The sequence below is a fragment of the Salvelinus alpinus genome, chromosome 35, assembly GCF_045679555.1.
Source record: "Salvelinus alpinus chromosome 35, SLU_Salpinus.1, whole genome shotgun sequence".
Classification (NCBI taxonomy): Eukaryota; Metazoa; Chordata; class Actinopteri; order Salmoniformes; family Salmonidae; genus Salvelinus; species Salvelinus alpinus.
Window position 1 is genome coordinate 2666081 of NC_092120.1, and position 26376 is coordinate 2692456.

At 45.1% G+C, this 26376-nt stretch overlaps 1 pseudogene; it reads left to right on the forward strand.

Moving 5' to 3' along the window:
• Nucleotides 1-24839, forward strand: part of LOC139564075 (nephrin-like) — a 77805-nt pseudogene extending 52966 nt beyond the window's left edge.
• Nucleotides 24840-26376: the final 1537 nt, after the last annotated feature.

Genomic DNA, 26376 nt, shown 5'->3' on the forward strand with positions numbered 1-26376 from the left:
GCCCTATGTACTACCCGCTACTGCGACCTGTATGCTCTCGTTGGCTGGCCCTCGTTTCATATTCGTCACCAAACCCACTGGCTCCAGGTCATCTATAAGTCTTTGCTAGGTAAAGCCCCGCCTTATCTCAGCTCACTGGTCACCATAGCAGCACCCACCTGTAGCACGCGCTCCAGCAGGTATATTTCACTGGTCAACCCCAAAGCCAACTCCTCATTTGGCCGCCTTTCCGTACAGTTCTCTGCTGCCAGTGACTGGAACGAATTGCAAAAATCACTGAAGCTGGAGTCTTATATCTCCCTCACTAACTTTAAGCACCAGCTGTCAGAGCAGCTTACCGATCATTGTACCTGTACATTTCCCATCTGTAAATAACCCACCCAACTACCTCATCCCCATATTGTTATTTAATTTTGCTCCTTTGCACTCCAGTATCTCTACTTGCACATTCATCTTCTGTACATCTATCACTCCAGTGTTTAATTGCTAAATTGTAATTATTTCGCCACTATGGCCTATTTATTGCCTTACCTCCCTAATCTTACTACATTTGCACACACTGTATATAGACTTTTCTATTGTGTTATTGACTGTACGTTTGTTTATCCCATGTGTAACTCTGTGTTGTTTTTGTCACACTGCTTTGCTTTATCTTGGCCAGGTCGCAGTTGTAAATGAGAACTTGTTCTCAACTGACATTAAAAAAAATATATAAAAAAAATGCTACAAAAGGCGTTGCCAATGAGTGAAGCCTCAAAAAGTGTCCCTGTATTCTTCTCTCTCGGCTTTTGAGTATGTTAATGAGATAAAAGTGAATAAAAGCTGACATGGGAGTTGAGAGAACCATTATCCCGGCTCTTTGTTCATTTGGAGAAATACTTTTAATTTGATCTAGCATTTACAGCTGCATTCTATCCAGCTTTAATGTGCCTGAATATGTCTGAGGGTTAATAAAGACTGACACATCAGTGGTGGTTCTTTGTGAACGCGTTCCTTCTTGTGTCTGTTTCTCTCTGGAAAAGGCTTTTGCACTAATCATCTCAATAAAAGCCTAAAACCCGGGGTGCAAAACAGACATGACTAGCATCATACAGGAGCAAATGGGTGTTTGATTCAATGTATTATGGGTTTTGCCAGCAGGAAGAAGGATATGAATGTGATTTATTTGTTTGTTTATTATCAGGGACCAGGCACAATGTAAGTAGAGCACAAGAGTTAGAGAGCCACAAAGCTAATTTCCATCATCAAAACAGTATTATTATTGTATTTCCTGTGAGCAGCTTACTGTGTATTTATCTCCAAGGAAAATGTTCAGGGACACTAGCTTCCTGTCTCTTCCTGACGTTGTCACGTGTCCTTTCCTGTCGCCAGGGAGACCACGGGGGGAAGAGAACCATGTCTAACCTGACCCATGTTGTCTCTCGGGAGGAGAACGGGCTGCCCCTCACCTGTGAGACCTTCAACAAGGGCACATGCTTCTCCAAGAGCCAGTCCACCAACCTCATTGTTTTCTGTGGGTCTCTGGATAGAACTCTGACAACAACAACCCTATAACCCTAATGGTTGTTGTGAATCTCTATTGAATGACAATGACAAGTACAACCTTGAACAAACTTTGCCCAACCAGAACATAACTATGCATTGTACAGTAACAATCCCAATCCCAAACAATAGCAATGTGTGCTTTCTATAACTATAACAATAACCTCCTCACTCTTTCCCGCCCTCTCCCTCCTCTATCTCTCTCTTTCTCTCCCTCCCCAGTCTCTCTCTCCCTTACACACTCCCCTCTCTCTCTCTCCCCCTTCTTCTCTGTAACTCCCTCCCCTTCACCCATATACAGTGGGGAGAACAAGTATTTGATACACTGCCGATTTTGCAGGTTTTCCTACTTACAAAGCATGTGGAGGTCTGTAATTTTTATCATAGGTACACTTCAACTGTGAGAGACGGAATCTAAAACAAAAATCCAGAAAATCACATTGTATGATTTTTAAGTAATTAATTAGCATTTTATTGCATGACATAAGTATTTGATACATCAGAAAAGCAGACCTTAATATTTGGTACAGAAACCTTTGTTTGCAATTACAGAGATCATACGTTTCCTGTAGTTCTTGACCAGGTTTGCACACACTGCAGCAGGGATTTTGGCCCACTCCTCCATACAGACCTTCTCCAGATCCTTCAGGTTTCGGGGCTGTCGCTGGGCAATACGGACTTTCAGCTCCCTCCAAAGATTTTCTATTGGGTTCAGGTCTGGAGACTGGCTAGGCCACTCCAGGACCTTGAGATGCTTCTTACGGAGCCACTCCTTAGTTGCCCTGGCTGTGTGTTTCGGGTTGTTGTCATGCTGGAAGACCCAGCCACGACCCATCTTCAATGCTCTTACTGAGGGAAGGAGGTTGTTGGCCAAGATCTCGCGATACATGGCCCCATCCATCCTCCCCTCAATACGGTGAAGTCGCCCTGTCCCCTTTGCAGAAAAGCATCCCCAAAGAATGATGTTTCCACCTCCATGCTTCACGGTTGGGATGGTGTTCTTGGTTGTCCTCATCCTTCTTCTTCCTCCAAACACGGCGAGTGGAGTTTAGACCAAAAAGCTATATTTTTGTCTCATCAGACCACATGACCTTCTCCCATTCCTCCTCTGGATCATCCAGATGGTCATTGGCAAACTTCAGACGGGCCTGGACATGCGCTGGCTTGAGCAGGGGGACCTTGCGTGCGCTGCAGGATTTTAATCCGTGACGGCGTAGTGTGTTACTAATGGTTTTCTTTGAGACTGTGGTCCCAGCTCTCTTCAGGTCATTGACCAGGTCCTGCAGTGTAGTTCTGGGCTGATACCTCACCTTCCTCATGATCATTGATGCCCCACGAGGTGAGATCTTGCATGGAGCCCCAGACCGAGGGTGATTGACCGTCATCTTGAACTTCTACCATTTTCTAATAATTGCGCCAACAGTTGTTGCCTTCTCACCAAGCTGCTTGCCTATTGTCCTGTAGCCCATCCCAGCCTTGTGCAGGTCTACAATTTTATCCCTGATGTCCTTACACAGCTCTCTGGTCTTGGCCATTGTGGAGAGGTTGGAGTCTGTTTGATTGAGTGTGTGGACAGGTGTCTTTTATACAGGTAACGAGTTCAAACAGGTGAAGTTAATACAGGTAATGAGTGGAGAACAGGAGGGCTTCTTAAAGAAAAACTAACAGGTCTGTGAGAGCCGGAATTCTTACTGGTTGGTAGGTGATCAAATACTTATGTCATGCAATAAAATGCAAATTAATTACTTAAAAATCATACAATGTGATTTTCTGGATTTTTGTTTTAGATTCCGTCTCTCACAGTTGAAGTGTACCTATGATAAAAATTACAGACCTCTACATGCTTTGTAAGTAGGAAAACCTGCAAAACCGGCAGTGTATCAAATACTTGTTCTCCCCACTGTATATATCTCTCCTCCTCCCCCCTCCCCTCTCAGACCCTCCTCAGAAGGTGTGGATAGAAGCCCCTCCCCCAGAGGTTCCTCTGAGCTCAGGGACCATCATACCTTCATCTGCTTCTCTAGTGGGGGAAGCCCCAAAGGAACCCTCAACTGGTACAGAGTGTGTACATGTGTGTATTGTATGACAGCATAAATTTTGATTGTTTAAGTTGTAACAGGTTGTAGCATTTAGCCTTTCTAGGACACGCGTTCCGCTAGCGGAACCCCCCCCCAAACATTCCGCTGAAAAAGCAGCGCGCAAAATTCAGAAATATATTTTTTAAATATTTAACTTTCACACATTAACAAGTCCAATGCAGCAAATGAAAGATAAACATATTGTTAATCTACCCATCATGTCCGATTTTTTGTTGCGTATGTGTATGTTGCGAAAACACAACATACACTGCTCAAAAAAATAAAGGGAACACTTAAACAACACAATGTAACTCCAAGTCAATCACACTTCTGTGAAATCAAACTGTCCACTTAGGAAGCAACACTGATTGACAATAAATTTCACATGCTGTTGTGCAAATGGAATAGACAACAGGTGGAAATTATAGGCAATTAGCAAAACACCCCCAATAAAGGAGTGGTTCTGCAGGTGGTGACCACTTCTCAGTTCCTATGCTTCCTGGCTGATGTTTTGGTCACTTTTGAATGCTGGCGGTGCTTTCACTCTAGTGGTAGCATGAGACGGAGTCTACAACCCACACAAGTGGCTCAGGTAGTGCAGCTCATCCAGGATGGCACATCAATGCGAGCTGTGGCAAGAAGGTTTGCTGTGTCTGTCAGCGTAGTGTCCAGAGCATGGAGGCGCTACCAGGAGACAGGCCAGTACATCAGGAGACGTGGAGGAGGCCGTAGGAGGGCAACAACCCAGCAGCAGGACCGCTACCTCCGCCTTTGTGCAAGGAGGAGCAGGAGGAGCACTGCCAGAGCCCTGCAAAATGACCTCCAGCAGGCCACAAATGTGCATGTGTCTGCTCAAACGGTCAGAAATAGACTCCATGAGGGTGGTATGAGGGCCCGACGTCCACAGGTGGGGGTTGTGCTTACAGCCCAACACCGTGCAGGATGTTTGGCATTTGCCAGAGAACACCAAGATTGGCAAATTCGCCACTGGCGCCCTGTGCTCTTCACAGATGAAAGCAGGTTCACACTGAGCACATGTGACAGACGTGGCAGAGTCTGGAGACGCCGTGGAGAACGTTCTGCTGCCTGCAACATCCTCCAGCATGACCGGTTTGGCGGTGGGTCAGTCATGGTGTGGGGTGGCATTTCTTTGTGCTCGCCAGAGGTAGCCTGACTGCCATTAGGTACCGAGATGAGATCCTCAGACCCCTTGTGAGACCATATGCTGGTGCGGTTGGCCCTGGGTTCCTCCTAATGCAAGACAATGCTAGACCTCATGTGGCTGGAGTGTGTCAGCAGTTCCTGCAAGAGGAAGGCATTGATGCTATGGACTGGCCCGCCCGTTCCCCAGACCTGAATCCAATTGAGCACATTTGGGACATCATGTTTTGCTCCATCCACCAACGCCACGTTGCACCACAGACTGTCCAGGAGTTGGCGGATGCTTTAGTCCAGGTCTGGGAGGAGATCCCTCAGGAGACCATCCGCCACCTCATCAGGAGCATGCCCAGGCATTGTAGGGAGGTCATACAGGCACGTGGAGGCCACACACACTACTGAGCCTCCTTTTGACTTGTTTTAAGGACATTATATCAAAGTTGGATCAGCCTGTAGTGTGGTTTTCCACTTTAATTTTGAGTGTGACTCCAAATCCAGACCTCCATGGGTTGATAAATTTGATTTCCATTGATCATTTTTGTGTGATTTTGTTGTCAGCACATTCAACTATGTAAAGAAAAAAGTATTTAATAAGAATATTTCATTCATTCAGATCTAGGATGTGTTATTTTAATGTTCCCTTTATTTTTTTGAGCAGTGTATATTTATGTTAGATCACCACCAAATCCAAAAAACACACAGCCATTTTTCCCAGCCAAAGATAGCTTTCACAAAAAACAGAAATAGAGATAAAATGAATCACTAACCTTTGAACATCTTCATCAGATGACACTCATATGACATCATGTTACACAATACATTTATGTTTTGTTCGATAATGTGCATATTTATATCCACAAATCTCGGTTTACATTAGCGCCATGTTCAGAAATGCCTCCAAATATCCGGAGTAATTACAGAGAGCCACGTCAAATAACAGAAATACTCATGATAAACTTTGATGAAGATACATGTTTTACATATAATTAAAGATACACTGGTTCTTAATGCAACCGCTGTGTCAGATTTTTTTTAAACTTTAGGAAAAAGCATACCATGCAATAATCTGAGACGGAGCTCAGATAGAAACAACATTTCTCCGCCATGTTGGAGTCAACAGAAATACGAAATTACATCATAAATATTCCCTTACCTTTGATGATCTTTCATCAGAATGCAGTGCCAGGAATCCTAGTTCCACAATAAATCGTTGTTTTGTTCGATAATGTCCATTACTTATGTCGAATTAGCAACTTTAGCTAGCATGTGTAGTACACGTGTCCAAACACTGGCGCAAGTGAAGGCAAACGTTGGACGAAAACTTCAAAAAGTTATATTACACGTCGAATAAACTGGTCAAACTTAGTTGAGAATCAATCTTCAGGATGTTGTTATCATATATATCCAATAACGTCCCAACCGGAGCATTTCTTCATGTCTGTAAAAGTAATGGCACACATTAACATCCCAGGAACTGGCAATCTGCCAGACCAGTGACTCAAATAGCTCCCATCTGGAGCTACTGACTGTTGACATCTAGTGGAAGGCGTATGAAGTGCAAACAGATCCATAAATTACAGGGATTTCAATAGGCGATGACTTTCACATCGACCCTTTTCAGAATTTTCACTTCCTGTTTGGAAGTTTGCCTGCTAAATGAGTTCTGTTATACTCACAGACATAATTCAAACATTTTTAGAAACTTCAGAGTGTTTTCTATCCAATAGTAATAATAATATGCATATATTATCATCTGGGACAGAGTAGGAGGCCGTTCAATTTGGGCACCAATTCATCCAAAAGTGAAAATGCTGCCCCCTATCCCTAAAAAGTTTTAAGACTCTCTGTCTGTACAGTACCATGTCCTCCATTCTCTCCTCTCCTCTCCACACCGCAGGATGGTAAGGTTTTATTAGACTACCCCAAACAGGTGCTCTCTGATAAAGGCGTGTCCAAAGAACTGGTTGTGCGCCTCCAGCCAAGTGACAACATGGCTACCTACCACTGTAATGCCACCAATAAGGCCTAGATGGTCCTCAACGCCTCTGTCAAACTCATGGTCCAGTGTGAGTCTTACAGACCTACAGACCAGGCTCTGAGCATGAGTGGATTAATACCGGCCTTTATGGCTCTGACTAATAGAGGAGGAAAGCATTAGGTATATTCAAGATGATAGGTACATTCAAGATGATAGGTGGATTCAAGATGATAGGTGGATTCACGATGATAGGTGGATTCAAGATGATAGGTGGATTCAAGATGATAGGTAGATTCAAGATGACAGGTGGATTCAAGATGATAGGTACATTCAAGATGATAGGTACATTCAAGATGATAGGTACATTCAAGATATAGCCTAAAGTTATGCTACAAAGACACGTAATCAGCAGCCTCAGTATGTTGATAGTGGTGTCTTGTCCCCTCTCCTCTACCCCTCCACCCCTCCCCAGTCCCTGCAGTGAGTGTGACAATCATAGCCAAGCAGAAAGAGCTGCGTCGGGACCAAAACATCAGTCTGGACTGCCTGTCTGGGAGCAGCAACCGACAGGCCAACATCTCCTGGAGCCTGCGCCCAACCAGGTGAGGGGAGGGCAGGTTAAAGGGGAGCCAGTCTGTGGGCCATGGAGGAGTCAATGGAGACCCTAGACTACAGTCTTGTGCAGGTAAATTTTTTGCAAACCGCACCCGGTCTGCACCTGCCACAATACCGCGTCTGCACCGTAACCCGCCAATCAGGACAGAGAGCTGCCGCAACCCGGCCCGTAATTTGTACCAAAACCCACCCGCAAATTGCCAGATCATATCAATTGATTTCATTGTTATTACTAGTAGTAGGCGTAGGGCATATAGGCCTATAGACAGTAGTAGCCTATCCCATTGCCATAGCCTATTCAATGAATTACGTGATTGCATGCAGCCATTTGAAAAGACCAAAGCAAGTTGTAGCCTACTCTGGCAAGCAATAGGCCTAACTGAGTTTTGAAAAGCCTTGTTCTACCTGCTCGACGAGAGGCCTGTTTTGGTCTTCCCTCATCAACACAGACTTGCATGCTAAGTCAAAATCCATCCATAGGCTAACGTCAACAATATCCTGTTAACATAATTGTAACTTCACTTGTGAACTGTTTTCCATGAGTTGGCTTTACGCTTGCATTAATTGTGTTATCAAATGCTGCCATTACGTGTATAAGTTAGTTAGCTAGCTAGCTCAGGTAAGAACGGTGAGTAGTGAGTGAAAGTCACATGAGGGGAAGAGCAAGGAGTGGGAAAGCAGGAGAGGATAATGCGTTTTAATAGGTTTTATCTTTATATCTGTGCCATTCTAGGATCTGTGACAGCGTGGGCACCGCCACTGAGGCTACAACCCATAGGAATCCCCACCCAGTTGACTACTTTGACTACTTTAAAATGGCGGAAGCATGGTGGAAGCCCTCATTGATGCTGCCCATGATAAAATGGCCATTTGGCCACTAGAGGCCTCTATCATTCTCTGACGTTTTCCTCAGCACCACTGTGAGCGGTCTGTGCAAGCAGCCTGTCTCAGTGCCGCTCTGATGGCACACACACACCACAGAATAAATTAATCAACTGTCAAAGCACAGAAAAAAATGTGCATTTTTTATTTAATTAATTAAAACTGCAACCTGGCCACGGATTTATCGAATGTTCAAAATAGACCCACCAAATGTTTTCCTCTCATCTCTCCCTCTCCCAGACTGAAAGGAGTGGATCAGGCTCCTAGGAACACAACGTTTGGCGATGTGCCAGTAAGCAGTACTCTGTCCCTCCCCCTGTCCTCCCAGCACCATGGCCAGAGGATCACCTGTCAGGCCTACAGCTCTCTGCTGTCTGAGGGAGTCAACACCTTTTACAAGCTCAACGTCCTCTGTGAGTGGTGGGTTGTATACATGTCTATTTCTCTCTGTTATACACAGCTTTTTAATACTTTATTTGTTTCACTGTGAATCCTTAATTTGTTTCACTGGGATCCAAATAAAGTATTGAAAATGTGTGCACAGTTATGAGTAGGAGAGAAAGAAAGTGTGTGCTGGTGTGTGTGAGGCTTGAAGCATGATGGTAATGTGACACGATAGTGTGCATGGCAGGCAGTTTTGTTTGTGTATGTTTGTGCTGTTCTCTGTGTTTGGGTGTGTGTGTGTGTGTGTGTGTGTGTGTGTGTGTGTGTGTATGAGTGTGTGTTACTGTATTCCTTTGTTGTGACTGTGGGTTAGACAGGCTCTGCGGCAGTGTGTTCTAATTGTGTGTGTGCTTTGCAGCACAGCCATGTTATTCTTTGATGCTGTTTCACAGGCTGTAGCCAGCCAGCTCTTCAAAGCCTGCTGCTCCGTGCGAGCATGAAGGAATGTCACTGTGTGTTTGTGTGCAGCTGCTGTTGGACAACACTACTGTCACTCGCTGTTTTAATGCCTGTCCCTCCACCTGTCTCCCTCCCTCCCACCCTCGTTCCCTACCTACCTCTCTCTCTGGCTAACCTCTCACCCTGGCCTCCTGTGTGAATTCAGTCTTTTTGTGATATTGGTGGACGCCGCTTCTCTACAGGTTTTTCTTTCATTTGCACTGCTGTCGCCTTTCATGGCTGACATGGTTTCTTTGTGTCTGGGTTTGTATGTTTTTCTCCCTTTGTGTGTGTGTGTGTGTGTGTCAGATCCCCCAGAGTTCAGCCCTGAACATCCCCAGAAGATACAGGTAGTGGAAGATGAGACAGCCATCCTTCCCTTGCTGGTCTCGGCCAATCCAGATGACGTCTCCTGCAGTTGGCTTTACCGCAAGGAGGAGCTGCACAAAGGTGATCCACCCTGCTCTCTTCCTCTCTCGCTGTGGTATCTCTTTATATAGCCAGCCAACTAACTCTCTACAGCTGAGCCAGCAACTGTGCTCGTATCAGCCGCCATTCAGGCTCTAAATAGGACATGGCAGGTCGGGCAGCAATGTGAACCTGCCTGATGTGATTCTCGTTCAAATCAAATCAAATTGTATTTTATTTGTCACATGCTTTGTAAACCACAGTGAAATGCTTACTTCCTCACGGCCCTTCTCAACAATGCAGAGAGAAATAAGATCGAGAAATAATAGAAAGTAAAACACAATAATAAAAGTAATAATAAATACACAATGAGTAACGATAACTTGTCTATACACTGTACACATGTTACCAATACCGAGTTAATGTGCAGGGATACAAGGTAGTTAAGTACATATAACTAGGAATAAAGTGACAGATAATAAACAGTAGCAGTAGCGTGTTTAAAGTTAGTGCCAAAAGGGTCAATGCAGATAGTCAGGGTAGCTATTTGGTAAACTATTTAACTAACTATTTAGCTTAGTCTTATGACTTGTTTAGGGTCCTGTAGGTTCCGAACTTGGAGCATTGGTACCGCTTGCCGTGCGGTAGCAGAACAGTTTATGACTTGGGTGGAAGTCTTTGACAATTTTTAGGGCCTTCCTCTGACACCGCCTCGTATAGAGGTCCTGGATGGCAGGGAGCTCGGCCCCAGTGATGTACTAGGCCGTACGCATTATCCGCTATATTGCCTTGCGGTCGGATGCCAAGCAGTTGCCATATCAAGCGGTGATGCAGCCAGGGCCCATGCCAAATCTTTTCAGCCTCCTGAGGGGGAAGAGACGTTGTCATGCCCTCTTCACGACTGTGTTGGTGTTTGTGGACCATAATAGATCCTTAGGGATGTGTACACCAAGGAACTTGAAGCTCTCGACCTGCTACAACCCCAGTACAGCCCCGTCAATGTGAATGGGGGCGTGCTTGGCCTCAGTTTTTTGTAGTCCACGATCAGCTCCTTTGTCTTGCTGACATTAAGGGAGAGGTTGTTGTCCTTGCACCAAACTCCCAGGTCTCTGACTTCCTCCCCTATAAGCTGTCGTCGTCAGTCGTCAGCAAACATAATTATGGTGTTGGAGTCATGCCTGGTCACGCAGTCGGGGGTAAACAGGGAGTACAGGAAGGGACTAAGCATGCACCCCTGAGGGGCCCCGTGTTGAGGGTCAGCGTGGCGGATCTGTTACTGACCCGGGGGTGGCCTGTCAAGAAGTCCAGGATCCAGTTACAGAGGGAGATGTTCAGTCCGAGGGTCTTAGGTTATTGATGAGCTTGGAGAGCCCTATGGTTTTGAACGCTGAGCTTTAATCAATGAACAGCATTCTCACATAGGTGTTCCTCTTGTCCAGGTGGGAAAGGGCAGTGTGGAGTGCAATAGAGATTGCTTCATCTGTTGATCTGTTGGGGTGGTACGCAAATTGAAGTGGGTTCAGGATGTCTGGGATGATGGCGTTGATGTGAACCATGACCAGTCTTTCAAAGCATTTCATGGCTACAAATGTGAGTGCTACGGAGTGATAGTCATTTAGACAAGTTACCTTAGCGTTCTTGGGCACAAGGACTATGGTAGTCTGCTAGTCTGGGTCAGGGAGAGGTTGAAAATGCTCTGAGTACGCATCCTGGTAATCCTTCTGGCCGTGCGGCCTTGTGAATGTTAACCTGTTTAAATTTCTTACTCACATCGGTTATGGATAGAGTCATCACACAGCCGTCTGGAATAGCTGGTGCTCTAATGCATGGTTCAGTGTTGCTTGCCTCAAAGTGAGCATAGAAGGAATTGAGCTTTTCTAGTAGGCTCGCGTAACTGGGCAGCTTGCAGCTGAGTTTCCCTTTGTAATCCGTGATAGTTTGCGAACCCTGCCATATCTGACGAAAGTCAGAGCCAGTGTAGTAGGATTCGATCTAAGTTCCGTATTGAGGCTTTGACTGTTTGATTGTTCGCTGGAGGGCGTAGCGGGATTTCTTATAAACATACGGATTAGCGTCCCTGATTAGTGTCAGCTCCCAGCTCTGTGCTAGCAAAACAGCCCTGTTGCTTAGCATCCGCTTCATCGGACCACTTACGTATTGAGCACGTCACTTGTACTTCCTGTTTGAGTTTTTGCTGGTAAGCAGTAATCAGGATGATAGAGTTATGGTCAGATTTGCCTAATGGAGGGCGAGGGAGAGCTTTGAATGTGCTTCTGTGTGTGGAGTAAAGGTAATCTAGCGTCGCCTCTGGATGAGCATTTTCTTGTTTGCTTATACAGCTGGTTGAGTGTGGTCATAGTGCGAGCATCAGTTTATGGTGGTAAATAGACAGCTACAAAAAATATAGATGAAAAACAGTATGGTCTATATCTTATCATGAGGTATTCTAACTCAGGTGAGCAGAACCTCAAGACTTCTTTAATATTAAAGATTGCGCACCAGCAATTATTAACAAAGAGACACACTCCTCCCCACTTGAGCTTACCCAACGCTGCCGTTCTGTGCTGCCGATGCATAGAAAAAACAGCTAGACGTACGCTGCGTGTACACAACATTATGAACACCTGCTCTTTCCATGACATAGATGGACCAGGTGAATCCAGGTGAAATCTATGATCCTTATTGATGTCAGTTGTTAAATCCACTTCAATCAGTGTAGATGAAGGGGAGGAGACGGGTTGAAGAAGGATTTTGAAGCCTGAAACAACTAAGACATGGATTGTGCATGTGTGCCATTCAGAGGTGCCAGGCGCACCAGTTTGTGTCAAGAATTTCCATGCTGCTGGGTTTTTCATGCTTAACAGTTTTCCGTGTGTATCAAGAATGGTCCACCTCCCAAAGGACATCTAGCCAACTTGACACAACTGTGGGAAGCATTGGAATCAACATAGGCCAGCATCCCTGTGGAACGCTTTCGACACCTTGTAGAGTCCATTTCCTGGCGAATTGAGGCTGTTCTGAGAGCAAAAGGGGGAGGAGGGGTGCAACTCAACATTAGGAAGTGTTCTTAAAACCTCTCTGAGATAGGGGGTAGTATTTTCACGTCCGGATGAAAAGCGTGCCCAAAGTAAACTGCCTGCTACTCAGGCCCAGAAGCTAGGATATGCATATAATGAATTAGTAGATTTGGATAGAAAACACTCTGAAGTTTCTAAAACTGTTAGAATAATGTCTGTGAGTATAACAGAACTGATTTGGCACAATCCATCCAGGGAAATTCTTTTTTGAGGTCATTGTGTTTTCCAATAGTTTCTATGGGAGACCTGATTTATTAGGGCCCAGATTCCAGTTCCTATGGCTTCCACTAGATGTCAACAATCTTTAGAAATTGTTCTATGTTTTTCTTTTGAGAAATTAAGAAGTAGGGCTGTTCTTTGTAGGTGTCACTCTCAAGGGCTTTAGGCTTTTGTTGTGCGTGAACTGAAGCGCGCTTCACGTTGTTTCTATCCGGTATTAGAAACAGTTTATTCCGTCTAAACCTTTCACGAGCCTCTACCCCGGGTCCGGGATCACCCCCCACCCCCCCCACACACTGATTAGCATAGCTAGCATAGCTTCACAAGTAGATAGTAGCATCTAAATATCATTAAATCACAAGTCCAAGACACCAGATGAAAGATACAGATCTTGTGAATAAAGCCACCATTTCAGATTTTTAAAATGTTTTACAGGGAAGACACAATATGTAAATCTATTAGCTAAACACGTTAGCAAAATACACAATTTCTTTGTCCACCATTTTTTCTCTCCACCAGTAGCTATCACCAATTCGGCTAAACTAAGATATTGATAGCCAATAACCAATAAAAAACCTCATCAGATGACAGTCTGATAACATATTTATGGTATAGGATAGGTTTTGTTAGAAAAAAGTGCATATTTCAGGTAGAAATCACAGTTTACAATTGCACCGACCATCACAACTCGACTAGAATTACTATAGAGAGCAACGTGTATGACCAATTTACTCATCATAAAACATTTCATAAGAATAGACAAAGCATAGCAATGGAAAGCCCCAGATCTTGTGATTTCAGACAATATTTCAGATTTTCTAAGCGTTTTACAGCGAAAACACAATAAATCGATAAGTTAGCATACCACATGTGCAAACGTTACCAGAGCATCGATTCAAGCCAAAGAGAGCTATAACGTAATCATCGCCAAAATATATAAATTTTTTCACTAACCTTCTCAGAATTCTTCCGATGACACTCCTGTAACATCATTTTACAACATACATATAGATTTTGTTTGAAAATGTGCATATTTAGCCATACAAAACCGTGGTTATACAATGAAAATACTGGCAAATCAAGCCTCAAAATGTCGGACGTCATCTTTCAGAGTGATCTAGTTTAATCGAAAGCTAATCATATACTTGACTAAAAAATACAGGGTTGACAGGAATCGAAAGACAAATTAGTTCTTAATGCAACCGCTGATTTACATTTCTAAAATTATCCTTACTGTGCAATACAGGGTTCGCCAAGTGAAGCGATAACAAACAAAATGGCGGATTATGCGTTTAAAATATTTCGACAGAACAACGATTTATCATATTAAATATTTCTTACTATGAGGTGATTTTCCATCAGATTCTTGGGCAATGTATCCTTTCTTGGGTCTAATCTTCTTTTGGTCGATAGATGTCCTCTGTCCTTCGAAATGTCCACTAACATCGACCGAGACCCCGAAACGTGACCAAAGCTTCAAAGTGCACGACAAAGAAATTCCTCAAAATCGCACTAAACGGATATAAATTGCTATAAAACGGTTCAAATTAACTACATTATGATGTTTTTAACAACTATAACGACTAAAAACATGACCGGAGAAATATCACTGGCTAAACAACCATTTGGAAAGAGGCAAGTCCGATGTTCATCTTGCGTAAAACGCGCGAAGGGAAAGGACGGTACTTCCACGTCTTCTTGTTTTATAGTGGCTCTGATTGTGCAATCGACTCCATTCAAAGCGTGATGACGTACTGACACCCAGAGGAAGACGTAGGCAGTGTCGGTTTCTCAATAGCATTTACAGGCACCTTAAAACCGACCCCAGATCAGGGGTCAAAATTTCTGAAATCTGACTCCCTGTCAGGAAAAGTGCTGTAGAATTAGTTCTGTACCACTCAGAGACAAAATTCCAACGGCTATAGAAACTAGAAAGTGTTTTCTATCCAATAATAATAATAATAATAATAATAATATGCATATGCATATTGTACGATCAAGAATTGAGCACGAGGCAGTTTAATTTGGAGACCAAAAAATGCTAATGCGGAACAGCACCCCCTATAGTTGCAAGAAGTTAAATTGTATCATTTATTTACATTTTAGGATACCCGAGGTTGGATTAGGAACGTTGTTTGAAATGTTTGGACCAAGTTTACAGGTCATTTATTAGATACTTTGTAGTCATGTTGGAACCGGTGTATTTCTGATTCAAACGCGCCAAATAAATGGACATTTTGGGGATATAAAGAAGGAATTTATCGAACAAAACGACCATTCATTGTGTCACTGAGACATTTGAGATTGCAAAAAGAAGAAGATCTTCAAAGGTAAGGCATTTATTATATGGCTATTTCGGACTTTTGTGTCGCACCTGCCTGGTTGAAAAATGATTTTCATGTGTTTGTATGCGGGGCGCTGTCCTCAGATTATTGCATGGTGTGCTTTCGCTGTAAAGCCTTTTTGAAATCTGACACAGCGGCTGGATTAACAAGAAGGTAAGCTTTATTTTGATGTATTACACTTATATTTTCGTGAATGTTGAATACTGATGTTTCTGTAGTTTGAATTTGGCGTGCTGCAATTTCACTGGATGTTGTCAAATCAATCCCGCTAACGGGATTCGAGCGGGATTCGCGCTTAAGGGATCCCAAAGAGGTTATCTACACTCAGTGTATATTATCCATGTCCTTGTTCAGCCACAACTCCGAGAAACATAGGATATTACAGTTCTTCAGGTCCCATTGATAGGACAGTCTCAAACGGAGCTTGTCCAGTTTGTTCTCCAGTAATTGTATGTTCGCCAATAGAACGGAGGATAGAGGTGTTTTATGTACTCGCTGACGTAGTTTCTTCAGGGTGCCCGCACATCAGCATCTCTTCTTTTCCGAGTCTCGTGGATCAGGGCCCGGTCCAGGGTGAGCACTATGTACTGCGCCTATGACTCGTTGAAGTAGAAATCTTCATCCAAATTGAGGTTAGTGATCGCTGGTCTGATGGAAACATTACGTACAAATTACGTAAATGTGGATCGCTATTTTTCTGAATATGTCACAGCCGTTCCTCTCCTGGCCTACCCTCTATTCCCTGTCATCGGGCCACAGCCACCACACTCCTGTCCCTAACCTCCCACCTCAACCTCAACCTCCACCACCGCACCCACCTCCCAGAGGGGTTACCCAGCCATTAAAGGAGGGATGTTGCGGTACAGTGGTGGTCTGACACATGGGCTATTGTTTCTGTGGGAATATTGCCAGGCCAATCAATAATATAGCATTGGATGTCACGTATAAGCCATGAGTGGCTTAGGGACGTGTGTGTGTGTGTGTGTGTGTGTGTGTGTGTGTGTGTGTGTGTGTGTGTGTGTGTGTGTGTGTGTGTGTGCGTGCGTGCGTGCGTGCGTGCGTGCGTGCGTGCGTGCGTGCGTGCGTGCGTGCGTGCGTGCGTGCGTGCGTGCGTGCGTGCGTGCGCGTGTGTGTGCTTGTGTGTGTGTGTTTATGAACAGAAATGGATCCTCGGTACCACTTTATTGAGAGCACAGAGTTTGAGATCTGGAATGTGACAAGGAGAGACACCGGGGTCTACACTGTACCAACGAGGTGGGGTCTGACAATACCACCATCACTCTGGACGTACAGTGTAAGTCTGACCCACTGGCATTGAATCTGGTCTGTCTACTCACCTCAACACTGTGTTAGCCCACTGAGCTCAAGTCTAGGCATTAGCTCAGGGACTGAACACAAGTCTTCAGGACTCAGGCAAGGTTTCTCAGTTCTCACGCGAGTGTGGTTCATCAAGCCACTTACATTACATGCCAGTGTTGTACACCCAATACAACCCCAATCCTGTCACAACCTTGAACCAACTGACCGACACATCTCCATCCCACTGCCTCCACTCTTAATGATGTAATAATAGCAGGTCTGAATGTTCCAGTAAAACCTACAGTGCAGAACAAGCCTAATGGACAGACAGCACAGCGCTGTCCTGATTCGATGGAACCTGACAGTTGAAGGTATCCATAATGTATAGAGGATTGTAATAGCTTTTTTGGGTGGCGCTGTAGCCCACTTAACAATGTTGTTCCTGGTTAAAATGAATGTGGTGTGTGAGAAGGCCGTAAGTGTCTCTGGTGCTTCCATCAGTGTGCTGTGTGTATGAACACAGACAGGGGCGTTGGGGCACTAATGCTACTACTGTTATAAGTAGATGGTACACACAGGAAGAGAAGAGCACACAGCCAGGTGGAAAGGGATTACACTGCAGTATGTTGGTGGAGTCATAGTGCTGCCGTATCCAGGACATCGTGACTGACTGAAGGAGGAATGGAAGGAGGGAAAGTGGGCCATGATGACTGCACGCTCCTTGCCTCTGTCTCGCTCAAAGATAAGGTATAGGACAGGCAGCATGCAACGGAGAACCTCCAGCGTGACGTGGCCCAATTTAGGGACACTGAATTGGGCAGTGGTGTCTGACAGTAGGGGGTTGGGACAGATCCAAAATATACTGGGGTTAAATTGATTGGCAAATATTTAATGTAAAGTGGTCAGAAAGGTCATTAGTTATAGTATGTATAGGGTGTCTGTAGGATCAGTGATGCATAGAATAGAATAGACTAGAATAGAATGGAATATAATACAATAGAATGGAATAGATTCGAATGGAATAAAATACAATATCATTAAAATATTTGCAGAGAGAGTTGGGAGTTGGTGGGTGGTGAGTGACTGATTGTTCCCTAAGTTCCAAAGTAGAATTTTACTTTCATATTGTTTCTCTCATCCTACTTTCTTATTGTCTACTCTCCAGATGTCCCTAGTGTGAAGATGGAGGAGGGCCCAGTGTATGTGCACATTGGGGAGACAGCAGACCTGTTTTGTGTAGCAGATGCTAACCCCATCATCAACACTGACATGTTCTCCTGGAAATGGCTGGTGAGAACCCCCATATCCCCATCTCATCTCACCTCTCCTTTCTTCTCATTTGATTTCCCTTTATCTGGCCTCCTTTCTTTTCTTTTACCATTTCTTACCGTTTATCACTCCCCCTCTTAAATGCAGAGACGTGCCATATTTCACCGGCTCTAACTATCCTTCCGCCCCACCTCTCCCGGCTCCCGGCTCCACACTCGGCCCAAATCCAGAAAAATAGCTTTCATTACGGAACGTCGACTACAGGGCACATTCATCAACGTACGCTCTCTATCCTGTATCTACTGCTCTCTTTTTCTCTCTCTTTTACTCTTTTACTCTCTCTTTCTCTTTCTCCGCTCCCCCTGGAGTACCTGTACTGATCTTGCACAGGAGGGGGTGGGGGTGTACGAAGATGTGCATGCTGTCCTCCTGTCTTCCTCTCTCTGTCTTCCTCAGGGCGAGGGGGAGATGGAGGAGATGGGGGAGCAGAGCCAGGATGAGGCCACTGGGCAGCTGACCATCCAAGGGGCGACTCGGGCCAACGTCGGTCGCTACCTGTGCACTGCCAACAACACCATAGTGCCCCCTGCCAGCGTGGCAGTCCAGCTGGTGGTGCGCTGTGGGTCTAACGAGCTCTACCAAGATCTATCAATCATGTCGTGTGAATACATCATGGGTGCAACAGAGTGGAAAAGTGTTGTGGGTGTCTTTGTTTGTGTGGCACCGTTAACTATTTCTATGCACATCTGTATGCATTTGCATGTATTTTATGTTTCTGTCTATCCATTTCTGTTTGTACATGTACAATATGAACATCTCTGGCTGTGTGTTTGTCCTTTCCTGTGTAGTTAAGCCAGAGCTCCAGAAGGGGGGAGCACCAGAACAGTTGAGGTGGTGTGCCAGGGAGAGGGCATCCCGCAGCTCCACTTATCCTGGGCTTCTCCTGCCTGCCCTATAGCCATATTTTGTGTGTGTGTGTGTGTGTGTGTGTGTGTGTGTGTGTGTGTGTGTGTGTGTGTGTGTGTGTGTGTGTGTGTGTGTGTGTGTGTGTGTGTGTGTGTGTGTGTGTGTGTGTGTGTGTGTGTGTGTGTGTGTGTGTGTGTGTGTGCGTGCGTGCGTGCGTGCGTGCGTGCGTGTGTGTGTGTACTGCAGGTACCAGGAGAAGACAGTTAGGGAGGGCTCATTACACACCAGCACGGTAACCGTGGTGAACGTGAGTTCAGCGCTGGACTACGCAGTATTCACTTGCACTGCTCGCAACACTCTGGGAGAAGACACTTAACATCCAACTGCTCAGCACCAGTATGTGTGTGTATGTGTGAATGCGTAAAAGGTCAGAGGTTAGGTCAGACATCAGGGCACAGGGATGTTGTTATGATGTAAAACACGTACTTTACAGCCAACTGCTAGAGTCCCATTGGTCCTAATTTAACTACGTCCTCTCATATAATACTGTTGGACGTTTGTGTATGTGCTGCCTTGTCCACGATTTTATTAGTGTGGGAGGACCCTCCAGCTTATAGAGAAAATCTTCAGTCTCTCTCGACAGTAGGAAGAGCAAGTCCTCAGTGTCAGACACCCTTTAGCTATGTCATTTCTATTGATATATCTCTCCTTTATCCCCTGCCTATAGCTCTAATTCCCCTCTCTGTCAGATAATGCTGCAATGCTGCGCTTTCCTTTCTCCGCGTGCACAGGCTGAGTCGCCCTCTAGCTCACTAGCAAGCGTATTCCTACTCCGGCGATGTCAACACGGCCCCTGCTCCCAGCGAGCCCCCCGGCCTCCATTGGACACATTTAATGTTTACCATAAAAAGTGTGAAATACAATCCAATATCCACTGCTGTTTTTTTCTCTCCCTCCGTTTTTTTTACTGCCTTGAATATTCATAATTAATCTGACGCAGCGATAATAAATGTTATATGCTTCCTTATCATCAGAAGGCCGGGAACGGAAAGAAGGCTGTATTCTCTCTATCCCTGCCCGCCTCGCTGCCGCGGTTTGGATTAAAAAAAGACAGATCCAAATAAGACTGACCCCTCTAACCTCGTATCTTATGAGCGGAACTGATAATGGAAATGATTTACTCTGCAAACAGAGCTGCCTGCATGCCTGCAAGCACAGCTTCTCTCTCTCATTCTAGTGCTGAACTCTCTCCTCTTCTTTCTCTCTTCCTCTGTCGTTCTCTCTTGTTTATCCTTTCTATCCTCCTATTTCAACTACCCTTCTTTCTACCCCCCCTCTCTTTATCTCACCTTCCATCTCTCTCTCTAACACACAGATCAACCACATCCTCCCTCAGAGTTCCGCCTGGTCAGCTTCACCCATGCTTCTGCAACTCTAGAATGGATCCCAGGCTTCGATGGGGTCTTGGAGCAGAGATTCCATGTCAGGTGATAGAGCATTGACTACAGTTTGACCGAACATGATGTGTCAAATATTATGATCTCTTCGTTCCATTCATAAGCAACCAGCACATCCTTGATAGGCATATTAGGAACAGGTCTGGATCAAGGGTCAATTCCATTTCACTCCTGTCAGGTTAGAGCCCATCCCTGTACTGACTAAGATGCTATTGATTGACAGCTACCGTTGGGCTGACTCTGAGTTTCCTCTACGTGGATGTGTTCCCTCCGAGAGCAAACATCTTCATTGTGACAGGCCTGTCCCCCGCCACTACATACAACTTTTCTGTCAACGCACTCAACTCCATGGGAGAGAGCGGCTACGCAGACAACAACTCAGTACTCACCATCACCACCGAGGGTCAGTCTAGAGCAAGTTCACAACATGACTTCTGGGTCCTAGCTAGGAGAGGGACAATGGTCGGACATTTGATGGTTTGGACTCCTGCCCAGCTGGTATTGAGATCAGGTTTTATCTCTAATGACACCCTATGCCCCATTTTGTAGAACATAAATAATCTTGGCACTATATGGGGAATAGGATGTCATTTGACATTTGACCCAGGTTTATTTTGCAGTGTTAGAACAGCATTGATGTTTTCCCCTGTCTTCCATGGTTCTTCTAACCAGAGTGGGAAGGAACAGTCCAGGAAGAGGATCCCTTAGGGGAGGGTAAGTAAATTTTATTTTTGTTTGGACTGTGGAAAATGGCTATTTGCAAAGCAGCTAGCTTCATTTGGCTAAATCATGTTTGCTCTTTGAATAATGGTACTGTAGTTATGGCAGCCGTGGTCATAAATGCTACCTTCTTTCCTTGTGTTAGTCTTCTATCAATGAAGGAAGTGAGAGACCGGCTTTCATACTGATTATTATTATCCCTTAATACGTTTGACTCAATATGCAATAAATGTATTTACCACAAAAGAGTCAAAACTCAGAGTGAAGTTCAATTGTTTAATACCAAAGACGCAAAAGCTGTAATAGGCGCCTGTCAAACGGTGCAGCCGTATACGTGCCTTTCGAGTGGCGCAGCACTCTCTTATATCCAAGCAAAGCTCCCCACCCATACAATGATATATCAGTAGTTTTACACTCACATCACACAGCACTTTCCACTGAGCCTTTCACCCTGATTAGGTCTTCTGCTAACCATGACCAAGGAGTTTCAATCATCTCAACCACTGCTGGCACAACTTCCTCTTATCTTGTTGCTGTTTAGGCCATTGAGAATATCTGTGGTTTCCAGTGACCGGAGCCCTAACAGACAGTTACCTAAAACTACACACTCCCTAATATCAACTAATCCTTTTTCTCTACTTTTACTATCACCTTACAATATAAAAACATCCCCAGAGACTTAAGGCCTCGTTCTACTTCCCCTTAATCACACAAAAGCTATTAATCACACAAACCGCAATTATTTACAATCAAACAACCTGTTCCTGGTTCTTGCTTCCTATGATGTCATCATGGTGGATCAACTCATTCCTGTTCTTGTTTCTCTTGTAAACCAGAGACGACAGGGTTGTCGTTGTATCAGACTGTGTTCATGGCGGTGGTTGGTGTGGCTCCGCTGCTGGCTCTCAACTGGCTGGGCTGCTTTCTGTGTCTGAGGTGGAAGAAGAGGCGGGGCCAGACAGGTAACCATGGCAATACCATGGTCAAGGTTGTGTGACTGTTTTCTTCTGCATCTCAGTCTCAGAAACCTCTGCCCAAGTCACCAAAGAGTTGAGCCTGAATCTTAATGCAACTCTCATGTACTGTATTTCTTTCTTTCTCTCTCCCGCAATTTCTCTCTCTGTGTCCTCTTATCTCTTCTCTTCCTCCTTTCCCTCCAAACACACCCATCTGCCCCTCCCTCCGCAACCATCCTCCAAGGCTGTCTCTTTTTCCGTCTATCTTTCCCTTTATCTCATTTATTTAATTTCTAGTCTCTCTCTCTCTCTCTCTCTCTCTCTCTCTCTCTCTCTCTCTCTCTCTCTCTCTCTCTCTCTCTCTCTCTCTCTCTCTCTCTCTCTCTCTCTCTCTCTCTCTCTCTCTCTCTCTCTCTCTCTCTCTCTCTCTCTCTCTCTCTCTCTCTCTCTCTCTCTCTCTCTCTCTCTCTCTCTCTCTCTCTCTCTCTCTCTCTCTCTCTCTCTCTCTCTCTCTCTCTCTCTCTCTCTCTCTCTCTCTCTCTTCTCCAGAGAGTAAAGGCAGTGTTTCAGATGGGAAGAAGAGTGAAGGAGATGGGTGAGTCATCATCTTAGTCTGTCTCTGTGTGTCCAGGCTAATCAGCACCCAATCCAGTTCAGTGGGTACAGACAAATGACTATACGTCTAATCCCCTCTCAGAGGCCTAAACCCTGCCCTACTGACAGACCACACCCAGGACCCACCACAGCAAAACTACAGGACCCTGTGACGGACAAAAGTCTCCCATTTTGTATGATGTAATGTAGCAACAAAAGAGTAAAGCAGACGCTCGTGTCAGTCTAAATTTGCAATTAGGGGGCAAAGCAACAGTGCAAATACAGGTGTCACATCCAAAAATACTTCAAATGCCATACGCCACATTGCATTGACAGTGCTATGCTCTTGTGCACTGTACTGTAGTGTACATGTCTTTGTATCTAGCTATTTTCTCCCTGAGGATTAAGAAAGAGTGACATACGAGTTGTGGGTGGGTGATGAGATAGAGGATGTTGATTGGATGATGTTGATATGCTTTAATTTAAAAATGGGAAAATAAATAAATAAAAGATTGAGATAGGAGGATGTGGGTGGGTGCTTAGGGAGTTGGGATGTGATACTGTGTTTTCTAATAAAATAAAATAAATAATGGAGGTTAGATGATTTGTTCTGTCTGTCATATCCAGGTCCACTGTGTTCACTGCCAGCGGCTCCACCAGGTACGAGGTCAGAGAGCTGGTGAACCCTGCGGTCCAGCGCACCCTCCTCATCGACAGCGGATCAGAACCAGACAGCAGCGTCTATGGGAGCTATGCTGGGGTAAGAGGAGAGGGGGGGAGGAGGTGGGGAGAGGCTGGGGGAGGAAAGAGAGGGGGAAAAGGGGGATACTTAGTAAGTTGCACAACTGAGAAGAGGGAGTAAGGAGAGGAACGAGAGAGAAAGGGGGATGACAGAGGGGGAGATAGTAGAGAGAGTGAAAAACACAGTAAGGTAGAGTGGTGGATGAATTGGAGAGAAGAGGAAGTTGACAAAATAAAGAAACAGAGGGAGGGGCTTAGAGAGGAATAGGAGAAGAATAAAGTGAGAAAACAGGAGGGGTGAGAGGTAGGAGGATGCTAGCAGACAGAGGTGGAGAGGTGAACAGAAGAGGATGGATTAAGGAAGAGGGAGATCAGTCAGAAGAGAGGAAGTGGAGGAGTCAGGCATACGAGGGAAACAGAGGAGAGATAAACTAATAAACACCTTTGGCTCTTCTCAGAGTAGGAAAGGGAGATCGATAGCCCACAATTAGCATTCAAAATACACTTCGATCCTGGTGAAATTGCACATTGTAGAAGGCCAACAAGGCTTTGAACCCTGCAGAAAAATGTTAAGTAGAATATAACAACACCGTCAGAAAGAGACTATTAGAATAAGCTCTAATGCAAGAAAATTCTCCTCAGAGATGTTAGCTAACCTTGAGTTATAAAACAATACATCTAGTCTAGGCTACAAAATATACTGTTTGTCAGGTATCTCTCTACAGAGTCACCATGTACAGTACAGCATCTGTCTCTGTTTTTCACCTATGGTCTTTGTCCTCCCAGGAGAGCTCCCACTACTACTACCCCACCAGTGACTACTGCCCCTCTCTCTACCCCCACCCCGAGGGAGCACAAGGGCAAGGTGAGAGAAATCAAAATACTACCTATGAATAATACATCACAAGAGCAAAGACAGAGACATTTCTCTGTTTAACGTATCTCTTTGGCTCTCTCTTTTTCAAGATGGCCGCCACTACCCACTGGAGGCCATAGGCCATGAGTATGAGGAGTTGAGAGACTGGGGCATGTATCAGAACATGCTGGGGTTGTCTCTCCCACTGCCTCCTTCCCAGTTTGACCCCAGGTTACCAGAGCAGAGGCGAGAGTGGAGACCACCACCACCCAGTTACCCTCAGGACAACACAACCCCACTGGGATAAAGTAGTAGTTATTGATCCCTGAGGGGTGATGACCCTTATAGTTTCACATATTGGACTAGATGTGTTTTATCACCTTGGGTTTTTCCAAATAACATAGAGATTGGATGGGAAGTTTCGCATCAAAATTATTTCAAGTTTGGATTTGGCCTACAGTGTACTGTCATGTCTCTCACCTTCTTGACACAGCTTTCTTCTCCAACAGGGAAGTGGGAGGGGCATGACTGCCCTGCAGCAGCCAATCAAAAGGAAGAATCCGGTGGATGAGCGACGCCCAGAGAGAAGCGACTATGATTTACCTTTTGAGCTCAGAGGACAGTTAGTTTAGGAAGCTTAGGCCTTGATTCCAGAATGTGGACAATACCTCAGACTCAAATACAAACACTTAGTGCTGTGCTGGTATTGAGTACTATATGAATAGGAAGCCTTCCAACTGTTACTACCAAAAGGTACAGTATTTACAGTAGGTGATATTGTGGGACAGTCAATCAATACAAATTAGGCCTACCAACGATCCAAAGACATAAAATGTAAAAGATGAAGCAACAAAACATGCAGAGTTTTTCTTACAGATTTTTTAGTAACAGTTGATTATACTCTACTGTACAAATAAAATTGATAATCTAGGCCTAGGCCTAACTGATACACAATTCCAACATGCCTCCACTGTTTTATACAGATACATGTCAAATCCAAAATATTTCTCCAACAAGAGCCTTTACTGGAAATGTCACTCCAGCAAGATGAGAGATGAAGAGGAAGAGGCAAAGTCAGAGAAGATGACAGGAAACTTAAATCAAGTTTTCAGTCATGTGGGGCCACAGGTTTCCCTCCCTCCTCCCCAGACCATCTTCCTACCGCAATGCCCCACTTCCCTCTCCTCCTCTCTGCCACCCTCCCACCCTCCTCCCTCCCACTTCCCTCTCCTCCTCTCTCTCTCCCACCCTCCTCCCTCCCACCACTCTTCTCTCCCACCCTCCTCCCTCCCACCACTCTTCTCTCCCACCCTCCTCCCTCCCACCGCTCTTCTCTCCCACCCTCCTCCCTCCCACTTCCCTTTAACCCAGTCAGTACTACATCCTACAGAGCCTGCACTCAGACAGGCAGAAAGGCAGACAGGTAGACAGTGACACAGACACTCAAGGTAGACAGTCAGACATCCCCTGGCACTTTTGGGCCATATGTGAAGCAGGACTCGCAGTGTTGCCCAAGCGGAAACCATCTCCATGCACCTGCTCGCCACGGGCACCTTGCCCTTTTGAACAATCTGCCTGTCTGTGACACACGTCCTTCACAGCAGCAGATGAAGCCTGGGATTATTACAACACATGATCACTGCCCAAGCCTCCTCCATCTCCCTCCCCCTCAACCTCCCCCTTTCCCTCCCTCTCCCCCCAACCTCCTCCCCCCTCCTCTGAAACAAAGAGACACTGAGTCCTCCCGGTGCGCCCTTCCAGTCCTGGGGTGAGCCTCTGAAGGTCGGGGATGAAGACAGTAATTGAGCGTGATAATGTGTTGTGAAGGTAAAACCACCACACTGTATCTACATGCTGCATCCCTCCTGCTAATCCTGTTGTCTTTCACATTTCAGTTTCAACTCATCATTCTAGAGAGAGAACATGCAGGCCGTTAGTCCTACTGTGCTACGAGAAAGAGAGAGAGAGAGAGGAAGGGAGGAAGGCAGAGAGAGAGGTTAAGCGAGTGGAGAGAAAGAGAGAGTATGAGAGATAGATGTAATTTAAGATCTAGGTAGAAAGTCTATCCTCAGATAGCCCTCTAACTTGGTATTATTGTAATGTAAGATCTATGTAGAAAGTCCATCTTCAGATAGACCTCTAACTTGGTTTTATTGTAATTTAACATCTATGTAGAAAGTCTATCCTCATATAGCCCTCTAACTTGGTTTTATTGTCATTTAAGATCTATGTAGAAAGTCTACCCTCAGATTGCCCTCTATCTTGGTTTTATTGTAATTTAAGATCTATGTAGAAAGTCTACCCTCAGATAATGGGCGGACACGAGCCCCCCATCCTGGGAAAAATATAATTTCCCCCCCCCAATATATCACTGGAAACATAACTGTAATTTCA